At 45.8% G+C, this 19,141-nt stretch overlaps 1 pseudogene; it reads right to left on the bottom strand.

Moving 5' to 3' along the window:
• Positions 1-4,726: 4,726 nt before the first annotated feature.
• LOC142872016 (uncharacterized) lies at positions 4,727-4,827 on the bottom strand (annotated as a pseudogene).
• Between the last annotated feature and the right edge of the window lie 14,314 nt (positions 4,828-19,141).

Below are 19,141 nucleotides of genomic sequence, written 5' to 3'. Positions count from 1 at the left end.
GCCATGCAGGAGGCTGAGGCGGGATGATCCCTTGAGGCCAGGAGACTGAAACCAGCCTGGGCAACATAGAGAGACCCTCCTCTCTTAAAAAAAAAAAAAAATATATATATATATATATATAAAAATTAGTCACACTTACCAAAACTAACCTGCATTTCATGGAAGGAGTGGGGTGAGGACATAATTCATATTTGCAGAGGAAAAAAGCCCTAACATTATTATTCACTATGTACCAAACACTATTCTAAGCACTTTATACATACTAACTCTAAGAAATTTTTGCCTGCTACCAAATCACAGATATTCTTCTACATTTAACTCATTTAATTCTCAGCAACTCTTAAATATTAGTGCCATTCCTTTTTTGTGGATAAAGAAACTGAAGCACGGAAAGAACTGTGCCCCAAACCACACATTTGGTAAGTCATGGAGCAGGGACTTGCTCCGGAATCTGGTCGGGAAACACGTGCTGGGCTGCGCCAGCGTCGCCTTTGCCCTCCTTCCCCTTAGCCAGGCGGGTGTGGGAGGGAGGGACCATTGAGTTTCTCCTGTTGTCTTCTGTCCGAGACCTGACGTGTGTCAGGTCATCAAGTGTTACCAAAAGCTTGGTACTTGTCCTCAAGGCCACATCAGAACAAGGACAAGTGGTTGGGGAAAAGGAAAGAGATTTATTAATTTGCCAGAAGTGGGGTAGGGCTGTAAAAAAAAAAAGAAAAGAAAAAAAAATTTTTCCAGCAAATGAGGAAACTGGCAGTTTCCCATCTAAAAGTACCAATTTTCCTAATCATAAGCGGAAATACAGATCTTTTAAAGGGAGGCCATTCAGCTTCAGGCACTTGCCATTCAACCACAGTCTATGATGCTGACATTCCCATCTCTGTCCCATCTCTGACGACAATTCTGTGGCCTCCACCTGGACAGTTCCTTGGAGCCATGTGCTGTAGCCCGAAGAACAAAGGGCATGCCTCTGCCCCTCCTGACCACTGGCCTGAGGCGGAGATGCAGGTTTTAGTTCTCCAAAAGGAGTGGGGGATATTTTAAAGAGACAGAAAATATTTTTGCCAGTTTGTCCAGGCCATTCCTTCTGTTACATATTCCTCACTGTCAATATTACCCTTCCATATCTGTAGAAGGAAGGGCGGCTGCTCTGTTACACAAAGACTGCTAGATTGTAATTCCGATCAAAGACTATGAGACGGGGCAGTGAGGAGGGACTGGCCTGCCCTTCCCCCGGCACACACCCCACGTTGGCTCCCCAGGCCGCCTCCTGTCCCGGCCCTCAGTCAGAGCCTGAGAGGGGAGCTCGGGTTACTACAGGAGAGGCAGCCACACAGCGCTCTGAGTGTTAAGAAAAAGTCCGACACACCCTCATTTTCCTTGTGCAGGTGGTTTTGGAGAAACTCAGGGAAATGTCTGAATGCTGGGGCGGGGAAAGGACGCGTGAAGCCTGATTGGGCAGAGAGTGAGCCCGAGAGTCCGGAGGCAGCAGAAAGCCCCTGGGAATCCACATAAACTTGAGGACAATGTACATTGTAGTTTACCCAAATGTGGACTAGAGGATACCATGAATTTTATTTCAGTCCCAAAAGACTGAATGCCCTCAGCTGACACCTGGAAGAGAGCTATACATTCATGCACGTATACACATGTATGTTATTTCTAACATGTATATTGTGTTTATATATAACAAATACATGACATAAACATGTACAAGTAGATATGTAATAATTCTTTACAAAAAGTGACCTAATAAATCAATGTCATATATAGTATGTATAGTATATAATATATTAAGGTAACATGTATGATTATCTTATATAAGTTATATGTTATGTATAATAGCTATACAACTTAACACATGACATTTTATATGTAAGATACACAAGTACTTTTTGGTTATTTTTTTAGAGACGGGGTCTCACTGTGTTTGCCCAGGCTGGGGTGCAGTAGTGCCATCATAGCTCACTGCAGACTCAGCCTACCCAAGTAGCTGGGACTACAGGCACACACCACCACACCCACCTAGTTTTCCGATTTTTTGTAGAGACAGGGTCTTGCCACACTGCCCAGGCTGGCTAGTACTTTTTATATGTTTAGTTTCCTTTTGTGAATTGCCTTTGCCCATCAGGGGGTTCATCTTTTTCTGTTTAGTTTGTGGAGTGTTTTATATTATAAAATATAGCAACTATTGGTTTGTTTCCTCAATTATTTCAGTAGGTTTGTTATTTTTTACACGTGGTTTCTGTTGTTTTGATATGCAGTTTAAAATTTTTTTATTTTTTAATTTAATTTAATATAATTTTTTTTGCTCATGCACAGCTTCCCATTGGCCAATAAAATTTTTATGTTGTTAAGCTATTAATCTTTGCCTATAAGTTTTAGAATGATGCCAATTTTAATGACTCTACAAATTGAACTTATAGTTCTTTTTGAACCTCTAATTCTCATCTTCTTAACCAAAGCTATTATTAAAACTTTCATTGTCAAGTAACCATTTATGCTAAACCTGAAAAAAATGACTGTGATTCTTCTCCCTAAAAAATATTTTAAATCCTTATTTGTACTTTCTCACTTATCTGCAATGATTATGTATTAATATGTTATAAAAATATACTATTTGTAAAATCAGGTTTATAAACAGAAACTGTTCCTTCAATCAAGTTGATCGATGTGTCACTAGGAAAAGTACTCTTTTATTCTTGCCAGGCAAGTAGGCTCACTTCTATGGAATGTAGTGTCTTATCAGGAGTGGAAAATTGCATTAAAGCTGAGGACTTCCTATGAAGAAAAGCCCTGGTGTTTTTCTTAGAACCACATAATGCAGAAAACTTCCAGGAGGACACTTTTCATCATTACTAGGACGTAGAATCAGACTTTCAAGAAGCCCAGCTCATGCCAAGAACAATGGCTCACACCTGTAATCCTAGCACTTTGGGAGGCTGAGGCAGGAGGCTTGCTTAAGGCCAAGAGTTCAAGAACAGCCTGGGCAACATAGCCAGGTCCTGTCTCTACAAAAACCTAGAAAAGTTGGCTGGGCACGGTAGCACACATCTGTAGTTCCAGCTACTTGGGAGGCTGAGGCAGGAGGATTGCTTGAGGCAAGAAGTTCTAGGTTGCAGTGAGCAATGATTATGGCACTGCACTCTAGCCTGGGTGACAACATAAGAGACACACACACACACACACACACACACACACACACACACACACAGCCCAGCTCAGCCTTCTGAAAAGGAGGCAGAAGAGGCAGCCCCATAGGCAGCCTCCAGTCATGGAACCTGACATCCTGCCCCCTGAGAATGCTTATGCCAGACTGCACCTCTGATTGGAAGTAACTATTCCTGACTGATCCAAAATCACAGGTTCGAGGAGATGGGGGTAGCTGAAAGGGGGATGAAAATTAGCTGTGTCAATTTTGTCCAGTATCAGCCTTAGCCGGTGGTGGTCTAGTATGGTGGTTTGTGAACCTTTCATTAGTTTTCAAAAGAAATTTTACACAGAATCCCTATCTATATCTATATCATCTGTATTTATATCTATATATCTATATATATAAATCCACTATTTTATCTGTATAAAGGTATTTTTGTAATTTCAAATGGCAACATTTATAATAATCAAACAACAAAACAAATGAGGCTGTTCTGACAAAATTAAAAAATTTAAATTAGTTTTCGTTCAGCCTCAGCAGAAAGTGTTTCCTCCTGTATTATGTTTCTGTTGCATGGAATCGATAAAATCCTGATTCCCACCTATGTGTGATTGCAAATGATAACAGTCTTTAACAACTTGCTTTGTAATCTCAGCATATCCTTCAAATTAAACTGATGTAAAAGCTTGAAAGAAAGGTAGTAGAAAATTTTTATTTAAAAATTGAATCACAGGCCCCATGTGGTGGCTCACACCTGTGATCCCAGCACTTTGGGAGGCTAAGGCATGAGGATTGCCTGCCTAGGGAACATAGCAAGACCCCATCTCTACAAAAAATTTAAAGATTAGCCAGGCACGGTGGCACACCTGTAGTCAGGAGGCTGAGACAGGAGGATCACCTGAGCCCAGGAGTTTGAGGCTACAGTGAGCTATGATGATGCCACTGCACTCTAGCCTGTGCAACAGAGGGCAACCCTGTCTCTAAAAAAATAATAATAAATTGACTTATTAAATTAAAAAAATAAAAATAAGAACTGAATCACAGGCTGGGCATGGTAGCTTACGTCTGTAATCCCAGTACTTTGGGAGGCTAAGGCAGGAGAATCACTTGAGGCCAAGAGTTTGAGACCAACCTGGGCAACATAATGAGACCTCATCTCTACAAAAAAATAAAAAAATTACCTGGCATGTTGGCACGTGCCTGTAGTCCTAGCTACTTGAGGGAGGTGGAGGCAGGAGGATCACCTGAGCCCAGGAGTTTGGGGCTGCAGTGATCTATGATCACACCACTGCACTGCAGCCCAGGCAGTGCTGCAGAGTGAGAGCCTGTCTCTTAGAAAAAAAAAACTGGAATCACTAGCATTCTCTTTCAACTGTCAACAGTTCTTATTGTGAATACAAAAGTCAGTCATGTAGCAACCAAATTATAATAAACATTAAAATGACTAATATAATGTGTTTAGCACCTGAAGTGCTCTGTATTCATCAGTTCTTGCAAAACTCACTATTTTGCTGGGTTTGGTTTTAAGTGGATGGAAGTGCACAGATCTGAATTTTTTTTTTACTTTTTTTTTTTTTTAATATGGAACACTTCATGAATTTGTGCGTTATCCTTGTGCAGGCGCCATGCTAATCTTCTCTGTATTGTTCCAATGTTAATATATATGCTGGAAGCAAATACCAGACCTGAATATTTTTAAGAAATGATAGGGGATAGGGTAGGGACGTGACCTTCCTAATCAATGCAATTATAGGAAGGTCATAGAGGCATGTAGTACACATACTCAATAAACATTTGTTAATTGAATGAATGAATGAGGATTTTTTCCTCCAAAAGAATTAGCCTGGTAGCACTAATTTATGCTGTGGTGGTTAAAATCATGTTAAAATCTGATATGGAACATCTAAGTGTGCATATGTGTGTTTGTCTGTGCTTGTTATAGTTTTTATTTTATTTATTTATTTTTTGAGACAGTCTTGCTCTGTTGCCTGGGCTAGAGCGCCCTGAAGTCAGCCTAGCTCACAGTGTCTCAGCAAGTGTTACAGCGGGTGGTCCCAAGGACAAACTGAGCAGCACATGGAGAGTCAGAGAATCAGAGTTTATTTGCCGGCGTGCTCAGAGGGGTCTCACCACCAAATTCTGAGCCCCGTTTACACAATTTTTCCCACTTTTATTAAGTTGGGGTGGTCTAAGGGTTGGAGTATCAGGTGGCTAATGCCAGCCAGGTAATAGCTTAGTAGAAGTGTCAGGTAATAGGTTACTATTATGTTGATGCACCAGATAATAGGGTAGTTGATGGTCCAGGTAATCGGTTTAGTGTTATGCTGATGCGCCAGATAATAGATTAGTTAATGTGCCAGGTAATAGGTTAGTATTATGCTGGTGCAGGTCTTCCGTGAGGGGTGGGGTCTCAGGTGCTTGATGAGCCAAGTAATGGATGGGGGTTTTCCTTATCATTAGCAACCTCAAACTCCTGGGCTCAAGCAATCCTCCTGTCTCAGCTTCCCAAGTAGCTGGGACTACAGGCGAGAGCCACCATGCCCCGACTAATTTTTTCCAATTTTGGTCGCCAGGCTAATCTTTTCTTTTCTTTTCTTTTCTTTTCTTTTCTTTTCTTTTCTTTTCTTTTCTTTTCTTTTCTTTTCTTTTCTTTTCTTTTCTTTTCTTTTCTTTTCTTTTCTTTCTTTTCTTTTCTTTCTTTTCTTTTCTTTTTTAGCAGACACTGGGTCTCAGCTGGGTGTGGTAGCTCAGGCCTGTAATCCTACAATTCTGGGAGGCTGAGGTGGGAGGATCGCTTGAGCTCAGGAGTTTGAGAACAGCCTGAGCAAGAGCGAAACTCTGTCTCTACTAAAAAATAGAAAAAATTAGCTGCATGTGGTAGCATGTGCCTGTAGTCTCAGCTACTCAGGAGGCTGAGGCAGGAGGATTGCTTGAGCCCAGGAGTTTGAGGTTGCTGTGAGCTAGGCTGACGCCACAGCACTCTAGCCTAGGCAACAGAGCAAGATTCTGTCTAAAAAAAAAAAGAGAAACAGAGTCTTGCTCTTGCTCAGGCTGGTCTCGAACTCCTGACCTCAAGTGGTTCTCCCAGCTCAGCCTCCCAGAGTGCTAGGATTACAGGCATGGCCACCACACCTGGCCTGTTATAGTTTTTTAGAAACAACACTCAATAGTTACCAATGAAAGCTCTGGGGTCAGATTTCTTGGCTCCATTTCAAAGCTCCCGTTTACTAGCTTTGTGGCCTTGGGAAAACTGCTTAACTTCTCTGTACCTTAGTTTCGTTATCTGTAAAATGCTAACAACAGCACCTGCTTCATAGGATAGCTGTGGTGACTAAATGAGCTATTCGTGTAAATAAAACCATAAATTTGTTTAATAAGGTTCCTGCTGGCATCTATTTTTAGGCCTGACATAAATTGTTTGAAACCTGGTCACCCATCACCTTTGGCCTAGTTAAAACTTCCCCTTCCTGTGTGGTTGTTTTCCATACAAGCTGCTTGTTCCGCATCCCATTGACACAAAACCCAACACACCCCACAGCTGCTGACCATAATAAAACCTCATGGTCAACGCCAGAGTCATGTAAATAAGTTCGTCCCTTTGCTTGTGTCTTCTTTAAACTAGCCAACCCACAATCCCAGTGGGAAAGCCTAAGGGGTAAGTCCTATGGCCCTTAACAAAGATGTGGCCCTACAGGTCGTTTCTCTCCCCCAACCCCCTTCTCTCTCCACCTGATGGCTGAGTCACTGCCACCTCCAGACTTCCTGTTGGCACCCTAAACCCTCTGGGACCTGTAAGTAATAAATTTGTGTAAGATGAATTTTGGTTTCACTTCCCCATTGTGTCTCACCTGATACACATCTGAACCTAAAGTCACCATCCGCTCCCACCCCCCATCCAGGCCTTCCCAGAGGGTGGCTGTCTTGGCTTATGGCCACTCTTAAGAGAGAGACCTCAAGACCAAATGAGAAAAAAAATCATGATATATTTGATAAAGTTTTGCTATTTAAAGCTGGTAAAATAATTGAAATATATAAAAAGTATGGAAAGCATATGTTTACAGAATTCTCCAAAAAACTCTAAGATTTCAGGGCACATCATTTGGAAAACACTGGTTTGGGAGAAAATGAGTATGAATGTTTGTGTGGCTCAAAGCAAAATGATCTCCTTTGGCTTGCTTGCTCGGTTTGTAAGAAATGAAAATTATAAGAAAAGCTCAAAGCTAACAGCTTATTTTAGCTTCTGTCTCCCCAGCTTGCTTGCTTACAATATATAGCTTAAGTGAAGCCATGACAGGCTTTAGCGAGTGCTGGGCCTCAAAAGGTTAGAAAGAAATTAATTGGCCAACTGATATATATATATAAAAAATTAGCCGGGCATGGTGGCGCATGCCTGTAGTCCCAGCTACTCGGGAGGCTGAGGCAGAAGGATCGCTGGAGCCCAGGAGTTTGAGGTTGCTGTGAGCTAGGCTGACGCCATGGCACTCACTCTAGCCTGGGCAACAAAGCGAGACTCTGTCTCAAAAAAAAAAAAAAAAAAAAAGGCGGTAACCACAGGTCATTTCCTGATAAGAGGTTGAAAAGCGAGGGGGAGGGGGCCAAACACCAGATGACTCTGCAGTAAAATGCTGAAATAAAATGCAGAGGGAAAACCCTAATGCCAGAACCAATCAGCTGGTAAGAGGAACCAACCAGAGCCAACCAGAAAAGAGATGAAATAAACTGCTGAAGAAGACTGCGGGAGGAGGGAGGGGGGAAAACTACTTAAGGGATACCTGTAGCCCAAGCTGGGGTCCTTGTCAGAATAGAGGCAACTGCGATTGGCTCTCTGAGTCTCTGACCCTAGCTCGAGCTAGTCAATAAAACTCCTTTTGATGATTTCAGCCTCAGTGACTCTGTCTCTCTGTTCTGTGGTACTGCAGTCTCCCCGCTCTAACAGGTTTATCACAGAGGACGAGTGCCCAGCATGCACTGAAAGATGTTTTTTTGTTTTTTTGAGACAAAGTCTCACTGTGTTGCCCAGGCTAGAGTGCCGTGGCGTCAGCCTAACTCACAGCAACCTCAAACTCCTGGGTTCGAGTGACCTCCTGCCTCAGCTCCCCATCCCCCAATAGCTGGGACTGTGCCGGGCCCTGGGTCAAAGCATGGATGTAAACATTCCCATTTGATTATCAGAAAATGCCCAATGACACTGGTATTTAACCCCATTTCCAGATGAAAAAGTTGCAGCCCACGCCCCATTTGAAACTCTTTTAAGTGGAGGAGGCAGGTTGTGCCTGATTTGAGAGTCCACGCTAAATCAAGACTGGTCCGAGCCACACACACAAAACAGCAACCCACACTCAGCAGAGTACAAGTTTAGGGGAACACAGAGACCTTCACCTTGGCAATGTTTACGCCTGCTCTCCAGAACCCAGAAAATAAATCACTTCCTTGGGGAGTGGGGGACAGTGGGGGCAGGGAGGCTTTTGCCCTGCAGGCCCAGGTGGCTATTTCTCCTTGAATCTCAAAACACACAGGCTGAGGTTTCTCTCCACACAGCACTTCCTTCGTCTCCCCCCACCCCCACCCACACCCTGTACTTATTAACACCACAGGCTTACACAGCACCTTTTATTTTTAGGATCTCAAAATGGTCGAACAAGACATTTTTCTTATTTTCATGTGCTTACGGCTGGGGAAATCAGAATCACAAAGACTATTATGATCATAATGACTCTGAGGGTTATGCAACAAAGCCTTGGAGGGGAGAGGCCCTGCGGGGCTCCCCAGCTCTGGGGGGAGGAGGGAGGGGGGAGGGACCTGGTTCAGAACCAGGAGCAGAACACAGCTGCACTCTGCTGCCAACCCCGCTGGCCTGGCCCTGGGACTGGGGGGCTGCTGATCTGAGAGAGAGCTGCTGCTTCCTACCAGGGGCATTGTTGACAGGCAGGGAGGATGACAGCTGGGCTGCTTCCAAGCGATGCTCGTCTGCATCAGCCACTTTAACAGTAATTTAAAATGCATTTCAAATACCAGGAATAGCAGTTTGTCACTTTCTCTGTTGTTGTTTTTTCCCACAGACATATTAATATGGATGTGGCTAGCAGGTTCCAAGCTTTGAATTGTGCTCATTAAGTCACAGCTGGCTGGGAATGCGTGTCAATCCTATGCCTTTATTTCTCAAGCTGGTCTGATAATGAAATTAAAATGGACTCCTCCAGACATCCCTCTCCCTGGAAGCAAAGCAGCTTTGCCCTCTGGGGAGCGGATACTGTGTTCTGATATGTTCTTTTCTCGGAAGAAATGCATATGTATTTTCGGTAATTAAAACATTTAATTTGGTGATTACCCTCACAAAAAGAAACTGCTCAAATTAACCCTGATGGGGGAACATTCCATCCAGCTGTTCAGGGGTGCCTTTCTGCCCCCTTCCTTGCCCTCCTTCCCTTTAAGGAACAGCCCACCCGCTTGGATGTTGCCTTGTCACTCACCACATCCCTGTGCTCTGAGTGCAAGTGCTGGCCAGATGGCCCCAGCATTACTCACTGTCCTCTGCTGAAATGCATGGTTTGATTTCTGAAACTCAGTATTTATTTTTAAAAAGAGCTAAGGAAAAAGCTGATTCATTGTTACTTGAGAGGAATTCCTTTAGGGAAGATAATATCCTTAAAGACAACCAGACGTTTCATGAAAAACAGTTTGGCTTAAGTGAAACTAGCTATATCAGGTGAATTCACCTGGGGAGCTTGTTAAAAGAGGGGTTTCCTGGCCCCCAGCCTGGCCCTACTGAAACAGGGACCTGGGCAGGGGCCCAGAAATTTGGCTTTTCAACAAGCTCCCCAGGTGATTCATGTACTACCTAAAATTTGGGAGCTGCTGAGACAGGGGACACCCACTCATCAGCAGCTCGGGGTTGGGGTGTAACTGTGAGTCAGTCATGGAGCGACGGGGTCTGACTTTTGATCGCCTGGCAGCCTGTGCTGATTTGGAAATGACAGATTAGAAAAGGATGTGCAATTAAGCTTTTCTCCAGGCAGTTCATCAGTTCACCTCCTCTTGTACCTCAGAGCCAGCCTTTGTGTCCCCGGGTCGTCGGGAAAACCACTGAGACTCCCCACATCATGTGGGCTGAAGGGTGACAGAGCAGAAGCCCTCTGATGTCAGCCAAGAACAGGAGAACAGGCCAGGCGAGTCCTGCAGCCTCACCCAGCTGGGCTCTAACGCCCGGAGGCTGCTGAGGAAGAGCCCAGCATATCTGCAGCCGTGTAGCTGTGGTTTCTCAATGTCACCCCAAGCCCAGCCTGGCTACACCAGAGCCATCTGGGGAGCTTATGTAAAACATAGATTCCTGGGCCACTGAGAAAGTGGCTTGGAGGCTGGGCCCTGAAATCTGTATCCTCCCCAGGGTCTGGGAACCACCAGGAACAGACAGCACCGCTGGTTGGATCGTAAAGTTATTAGAGATGAACCCACAGAGAAGTGGATACATAGGAAAGAGACAAGACCTCCGATGGATGGCATGGGGCGTCTCCCACAGGGCCTAATAAGGGGAAGGCAGCCAATGAGGACTGGACAAACAGACGTCCCTTCCGCAAAGGTTGTGCGATTCGAATTTGTTTTGATCCCATTTAGCACCAGGAGCACCCAGAAAATGATGAGGAGGGTGGGTTGGGGAGGATTCTAATCGCACAGGCTGCTGACTCTCATGAGGGATTTTTAAAAAGGGGATATTTGCAGTGATGTGCTGTGTGTGGGTAGTGGTGGAGGGGGGAACCCTGATTTGTGATGTTTGCACGTCATTGTCACCAATATGAGATCACCTAACGTGGAATCAGGAAGACGCATGCATCATTGGCCCCTCTGTTGGCACGTGCCTGCTCCAGCACGCCTCTGGATAGTTCCCTGTGTTCAAAGGTCTTCCCGAAATTATCCAGCAGTTTCTGCAGCAGCATCGCCAAAATGTGCCCATACTGGAATTCCATAGGGCCAGGCATAGGCAGAGGAACTGGGGCCCAGAGCTCCCTGACTGCGCAGTTGGCAGCAGGTTTCTCGCAGGTTTGGGGAGATCCACTTGTCATCATGGCCAAGTTCGTGCTCTCTGCACCCAAAGCCAGCAGCCTGCCTAAGGCAGAGCCCGGTTTCCTAAGGAAGTCGGGACGTGCGGAGGAAGCAGGAACCAGGAATTTCGGGTGGGGAAGGGGCCCTCTTTGAATCCAGCTCATAATCACTCAGTAAAGACAGAGTTCACAGTAAAGGAAATGGAGATGATGCCCCCTGTCACAGACAGGCAGATTCTTCACAATTAGCGGCAGCCAAGGCAGAGGGTAGATTCTGCACCACCTGAAATGGAGGAATGGAAAATATTCAACTAATCATTCAAAGTTGTGTCTAAGGAGCCATGACGCTCGGTGATGAATTTCAAGCACTTTTAAAAACTGCTCGGGGGAGAGATGTAAAATCCATGATGGTCACAAAATTAGCACATATTTTCCCAAGTGGGTTAAAATGTGTTAGATAAGTTAATAGGAGGGAAAGAAGAGGTTTCTGGAAAATACCTTGCTTGTGTGAGTGCAAAACACAAAAATGTACGGGGGGGTTGGGAATACAAAAATCCAGATTCCCGGTTTGGTGGGAATATCTTTTCCCCTTCTCAGCCCTCCTGGAGTGCTGTTTGGCTCTGAAACTAAAGCTGGCTGCTTTGTGCAACTCTGTTCCTATGTTCAAACAGATTGGGTACGAAAAGTGAGGAGTCAGAGGACAGCAGAACACATGGGCTGCTACGCTTTCAAGTCTCCCGCTGTTGAGAGCCCCAGTCCAGAGTATGTGGGTGCCCTTTGGGGTGGGGGAAGGGTAAGCTAGGATAATACTATTTTATTTTCAAAAGATGAGATCCTGCCATACAATGTGCTATTAAAAATATTCGCTCCTGAGATTGGCTGACAAGCAGGGGAGTGCTGGAGCCAGCTCACCTTGGCTCGAAAAAGCCGATGGTACACATCTCATCTCAACTTGATGTGCAGTGATACCACACTGATAGCTCGATGTCGGCCATCATTGTGGGAGTACTTATACCATGGTAATGGGCAAATCCTACAAATCAGGCCGTTTGTTCCTGGAGAGCTGGTTGTTAAAGATTTATCATCACACAGCTGCTGGCAAGTCATCCTCTTGAGAGGATGGATCACAAGCATGGGTGTGCGGCAGCTCGGGCTGCCATAACAAAATATTAATACCACAGACTGGGTGGCTGAAACAACAGAAATTTATTTCTCACAGTTTTGGAGACTGAAGTCCAAGATCAAGATGTCAGCACGTTTGGTTTCTCCTAAGGCCTCTCCCTTGGCTTGCAGGTGGTTGTCTTTCCTACTGTGACCTCATGTGGCTTTTTCTCTGTGCACACACATCCCTGGTGTCTCTTCCTTTTCTTATAATGACACCAGTCATTGGATTAGGGCCCTGTCCTTATGACCTCATTTAGCCTTAATCACCTCTTTAAAGGGCCAAACTCCAAATACAGTCATGTTGGGTGGGCGGGTAAGAGATAATTCCATCCATAACATCACAAGACAGGTACTTGGGGAAGATGCATTTTATTTTCCAGGAAGTGGTATTTCAACTCCACTTCATGGAGAACAAGAAATTTTATAAGAGAAACAAAAACTCAGGCATTAGGAATGTTCTGGCTGTACCCTGGGTCTCCTGGGCCCAGAGGTACCCCCCGGAAGGTAACTTCAACAGTGACCAGCCACCTCTCTTTGCATGACGTCCACAGGGCTGAGCACCTCGGCCTTCTGCTGGCCTTCCCCAGTTATTCCTGGGAGCTCTGCAGGGATGTCTCTAGAAGCTCACAACAGCCCTTGCCCGTCCCCTGCTTCAGCTCACTTTGTGGAGGTTCCAGCTCCTCTAGCCTAGACTTCACTTGTATGTTTCTGGTCCCTTTCCCAGGGCAGTTCTCTCTTGAGGACTGTGACACCCTCGCCAAGGATGCCTGTCCTGGGGCTTCCGGCAGTGGTGCTGCCTCTAGCAGCTTCTCTGGAGCAGCAGTGCTCCTAGGTGCCTCCATTAATACCACTGGGACCCCCTCCAGGTCAGCTCGGGCAGCCGGGGCCACTGTTAACAGGCCAGAGCTTTGCTCTGTTTGCTGAAGCACCAAAGCTGTCCCGTGTTTCACATCAAGGTTGGAAGACTGGTTGGAAGCCATCTGTCTGGGGCACCTCTGGCCCTGGCGACTACAGGCGGGGCCCTCTGTGCACTGTCTTGCAGAGAGCCCTAGAGGAGGCCTGCGTTCTCATAGCCACCTCTCGGCCTGACCTCCTTGGGTCACAGGTCGGTTATGGTTTCCCAGCATCTCCCACATGCGATTTTCTGTTCCCCACCTGCTATACCCACCACGAACCTCAGTTCATTCTTCGGGTTTTCTCAAAAAGAAAACAAAATAAAAAACACTCCACTTATATAAGTGATCTGAGAGATGTGCTAGAGATTACTGAACATGTAGAGGGGTATGGACGTTTATAACACAGCAGCACAAATTCAGAATGAGATTGCACATTCCCGAGTCTTAAAAATAACCCGCCTCTGATTGTACACAGGTACATACACTTTGAAACACTGTTTATCAGTGTCTAGTAGAGCTGAACAAATGTTTACCCCGCAACCCTGCAATTCCATTCCACAAAAACGCCATGAATGTTCACCAAGGCATGCACCAGAATGACCACAACAGCCCTGGTCCATAGTCACAAAAGGAAAATGCCCAAATGTCTGTCTCCAGGGAAAGCGTAAGTAAGCTGTGGTATATTTATGCAATGGAATATCATGCAGCAACAAAAATAAATGAAATGCAGCTACAGGAAACCCCACAGATGGGTCTCACCTCTAATGTGAGTGACAGAAGTGAGCTAGGAAAAGGTGGGTTTTTGTGTATTTCCATTTCCATAAAGCTCAGAACCAGGCAAAACCAACTTCAGGCTCTAGAGAACAGGATAGTGGACCTGTGGGGGGAGGCCAAAGCCCGGGGGTGGGGGTCGCACGATTGGGACCTTCAGGGACGCTCTGGATGTCCAGTTTCTGGGTGCAGGTGCTGGTTACGGTGTGTTCACTCGGTGAACTTACGATTCCTTCCCTCTCCTGTATGTATATTTGTCCTCAATAAAATTTACATTAAATAAAAGAAAGCACTCCTGCCACTGAGGGATTTCCCACTGGCCGTCTTCCGTCTCCTCCTTGTGCCCTGCGGGTCCTGGTTGTCCTCTCTGGGGCACAGGAGGTGAGCTGCCTCCGCAGGGTTCACCCCTCCAGACCCCTTCGCCACTTTCTCTTCTTGAATAAAGACTGTCCCCTCCCTAAGAGAAATCCTCGTGCCAGCTTTTAGGAGTAAACTCTTCGCCCCGCTGGATGTGTTATGAGTCCAGGGCGGGGCAGGGCAGCCCTGGCAGTGGCGTGTGGCGGTTGTGCCATGGGGAGCCACAGCCGTGCTGCTGCTGGGACTCAGAGAACAACACCCCAAACGAAGGCCTCTGAGCAGCCTCAGAAGCAAGAGTGTCTCTCTGCCCTTCTCCTGCCCTCCTGTCTCCCAGTGCCATTCTCCCCCGAGGCTGGCCATAGAAACTGGAATCCCTCTTCCCCCAGGCAGGTCATAGAAACCAGAGCCTCTTTTCCCCAAAGCCAGCCATAAAGCCTAAAAATATTACTCTAATTCCCCTCTGCCTTTCTGCGTAAACACTGGCTGTAAAGAAATTATCTGACCTTCCTTGTTTAGCTGTAGGTCATAAGACCCCCACTCCAGAGAGGGTCCCGCCCCACACCCAGGAGGAAGGAATGCTGCTCAGAGAGGCCGAGAAGAATCTCGACAGACAGGCCTGGGTTTCCCCACTCTGTCTGTTAGTACGAGATCACAGGCCTTTTGTCCAATCATACTTTTACCCAGGTGGTCACACTTTGTTGAACTTAAGCATAAAAACGGACAATTTCTCTGTGTCTTTGGGTCATCATTCAAAAGGCTCTTGGGCACACGTTAAATAAATGTGTGTGCCTTTTCTCCAATCGGTCTGCCTTTTGTGAGCTGATTTTTCAGCGAACCTTTGGAGGGCCGAGGGGAGCTTTTCCCTTGGCCTACACCACTGCGTGGTCTGTCCTTGAGGGGCCGTAGAAAGTTACTGTGCTGCTCTGCGCTTCAGATTCCTTGTCTGAAATGGTGACAATGGTACCACATACCTCGAAGGGCTGGCAGTGAGGCCCCAAAGCACAAACACCTGCACCTAGAACACTGCCTGGTATATATAGCCATTGTTACTACTTCCAACCCCTTGTCTTACAGAATCTTTGACAAAATGAGCTCTGGTTTGTTTTGTTTTTTGGCTTTCATATGCCCTGGCCATCTTCCTGTACAAAGACTCCAACATGAATCTATGCAGGGGATGGGGTGGGTGTAGACTGGGACCAAGAATAAAATCAAGCCATAGGCTCCATGTATTCAGAGGCTGTATTCAGAGGCCAGGCTTCCCTCTAACCTGAGTATTACACTCCTTCTTCCTCTAGATGAGTTCTTTCTCAAGGAGCCAATGGACCTGAGCTGGATCTACCAGCCTAGTCCACACGTTGGGCCAGACCCTAACAGGATCGCAACTTGGCTGAAGCTGGGATCTTGCTACATAGGCTTGTAAAACTTCACTTATCACTGGTAAACTTCTCCCCTCCTTTCTTTCACAAATCCATGTGCATGTTCACATGCGTTTCCACAACTGGATTTTGAACTTTCAACTCCTACTTCTTACTCTTTGAGATCCACAGTTGCTACTGACCTTTTTTCTCCCACCAGAGATCCTAGGACTTCCTAATGCTATTGACCTTATTTATCACAGCTCACTGTGACTGTGAACTCCTGGCCTCAAGCCATCCTCCTGCCTCAGCCTCCCAAATTGCTGGAATTACAGGTATGAGCCACTGTGCCAACTGCGCCCAACCCTACCAGTTGCATTTTAAGGTTTTTTTGCTAATGACTTTTGAGATGTTTGCTAAAACAAAGAATGAATGGCATAACAAATGAGCAAACTGTTAAAACAGGAGCGTCCTCATCCTCCTCATTGGAAAGCAGGACCTAAAAGCTTCGAAGGACCAAGAGTTCCACTCTTAAAGAAGTTGCTCCACAGTGGCAGCCTCAATTTCCAAGTTCAAGCTCCTGCAATCCATCCCAGAATACCAAATTCCCAGAAGAAAGGACCTGGCTGGCCCAGTTGTTGCTGGCGTTCTCTCTTGGTGCAGAAACTTGTGTCCAGGCTGGGAACAGATCATGTCTTAGAAGGATGGCCTTCCAACCTTCCCCCTATAGGTGGGGGGTTCAGTGTTTAGAGAAAGGGATCAGTGGGCAGGCAGATTCCCCCAAAGCTCTATAACGGAGTTCAGCACCGGAGGCTGAATTAAATGTTTTAGGGAAAGTGTAGTTATCATGGCTTTGAGGCACTAGTTAGCTTCCGGAACTATGAATTAAAGCACTGAGTCTCACACGGGACCCCAATACTCCTCAGTGGTATGTGAGAGGTCTTGCTTTATCAACTACACATCTATGTAAGGCTGGATATTTTCCTCTATTTAAACTAAAACAACGTATTGCAACAGATTGAAGGCAGAAGACATTTCGGCTGCTCTTTCTAAAGCCAGACATTAGAAAGATTTATAAAAATGTTCAGCAATGCACCTGTTCTCAATTTTTTGTTTGTTTTGGAAAACATAGTTCCCATAAAGATATTATTTGTATTAAATTTTAATGGATTATTAATTTATAAATTAATACATATTTTGAAAATTCTTTGGTTTTAATTCCTAATATGGTAAATATTGATAGATAAAACCCACATAACAAAAAGCTCATTTGGGTCTTCAATATTTGTTAAACGTGTCAAGTAGTTTTGAGGCTGGGAAGTTTGTGAGCCACTGAATGAGTTCAAGAAGACAGGTTCCACATTTCCTTCACCCTCCTCTCTTCTGTCCCCTCCTCCTCTATGAGCCATCTAGTCCCTTAGCTAGCTCAAAGGGACCCTGGGTCTTGGCCTCCCTCCAGCTTTTGGCCTCAGGAGTCCCACCTTGTTCTCACTCTGCTGGGCTCCCTCAGGGAGTTGCGAGTCGGGGATCAGAACATACCTCAGCACCTGGAAGCTTTCCCTGGAAAGCTGAGTCACACAGAACATTAGGTAAGAAAAGGGTTTGGACTCCACGTTCTCTGGTTAAAAGCAACCCCAGCTGGAGGTGCAAAGTTCAGGCAGAGAATCTACTCCCTGTGCAGGGAAGCCCCAGCAGAGAGACTCCGTGTTCTTCTCTGCGCAAATGTTTGTTCTGAGTGTTTGGAATGAAATGACAATGACAATTCAACTCCTCTGTAAAAGAAGCGATCCACGCCATGTGAGGGAAAGCATTCTTGGTAAGAAAAGTTCTTCTGGGAGAGAGGAAAACCTGCATTGCCGAGGGGGGAGAGAGGGCGCTAATCACCGAAGGTGCACTGACAGGTGGGGCCACAGCAGAAAAGCACATCACTCCATTTGAATAACAAAATGTGCAGCAAATCAAGCTCTAGGTGTGTGGATAATGGGAGAAGCAGGAAATCTGAAGTCCTCATGTTTGACTCTAATCCCTCTTTTATGCTTAAGGTCAAAGTCAAGAGAAATTTTCTTCTCCAGGGTCATTCGTCTTCCCCGGCAAAGAGACTGGAGGCTCCCTGCCTGGATGAAGCCCTGGCCCTGCCTCTTCCTGACGGAACTCTGCCTTGGTGTCCTTATCAACGAAATGGGGATAACAATAGTCCCATGTCACGGGGTCATTGTGAGCATGGGCCTGGCACACACTCAAGCATCATTAAGTGTGAGATATCATTATTATTCAAGTAAGCATCTATTAAGAGACAGGCGGTTATGGCGATGGTGGTGGTAGGAATATAAAAATTCCCAACCCTCTCGAGCTGATGAGGCCACCACTGCAGCAGAAGCTAGCCCTTCTGTTCCCGGGGGGACATGGAAATGTGCTCTTGCAATTGAATGACTCCAGTGTGAAGTTCAAGGAAATTTTTTGGTCTCTGTCCACATCAAGAAAAATCCAGATTGCTGCTGCTGATTTTTCTCAGAGAATTCATGAGACTGAAAGGTGGGGAGGGGCAAGGGAAGATGAAGAGGTGGGAGAAAGAGAAGTTAGAAACTACAGTTGTCACAAAGAATTCAGAGTGATAAGACTCCTTACTGACCTTTATAGCCAGAGGGTGGAACACAAGTTTGCACCCCAGAAAAGTGTTCAGTCCCAGGCATATCAGGATGGTTGGTCACCCCCATCTACTCCTCAGATCTTAATTTGACAAATTTATTCATGTATTTATTTGGTATGTAAAATTCCCAGGGCTCCTTCTCAATGACTGAATGATTATATTTGCTGAAAGAAAAAGGAAAATACATCCTGAGCTACATTCTGGCTTTCAGACCCTGCCAGGCAAGAGCAAACCTCCCTGCTACAGCAACTTGGACTTTCAAGTTCACTCCCCTTGGGTGCAGCTCACTCCTCACCTTATTCAGCAGGAGGATATTTGTTAATGACCTTGTGGGGCAGGGAGGTAAGAGGGAGAGAAGATGCATGAGCCAATGTGGTTGGTTGTAGGAGGATGGGCCACTCAAGCCAATAAGTGGGCGCCTCAAGCCCCCTTTTCTTCCCTGCTCATCTGCCCAGGGTGCTCTAGCAGGGATTCTCTGCAGAGTAGGAAGCTGTCTGGATGACTGGGGTTTCCCAAAGCTACAGTGCTGAGATTCTGGCCCCAGTGAAGTCCCTCTTGCTCTAGGGACAGTGTTCATGGATGGGTCTTCCTGGCTGTTTCTAGTCATTTTCCCTAGTTTGGGTCACCATAATTGTCCTGTATCTACAGGGCCTTCAGGAATGGCAGCTGCCCTGGTGCAGCTGCATGTGGGTTATGAAGGAGGAACTAGACAAGCATGGGGCAGTGAAGTCGCAGCTGACTTACAAGTTCAGCCTGGAGTGGCC

This window comes from Microcebus murinus, chromosome 7 (assembly GCF_040939455.1).
Source record: "Microcebus murinus isolate Inina chromosome 7, M.murinus_Inina_mat1.0, whole genome shotgun sequence".
NCBI lineage: Eukaryota > Metazoa > Chordata > Mammalia > Primates > Cheirogaleidae > Microcebus > Microcebus murinus.
The sequence above is the reverse complement of the archived record's forward strand: the minus strand, read 5'-3'. Positions and strand labels throughout refer to the sequence as shown.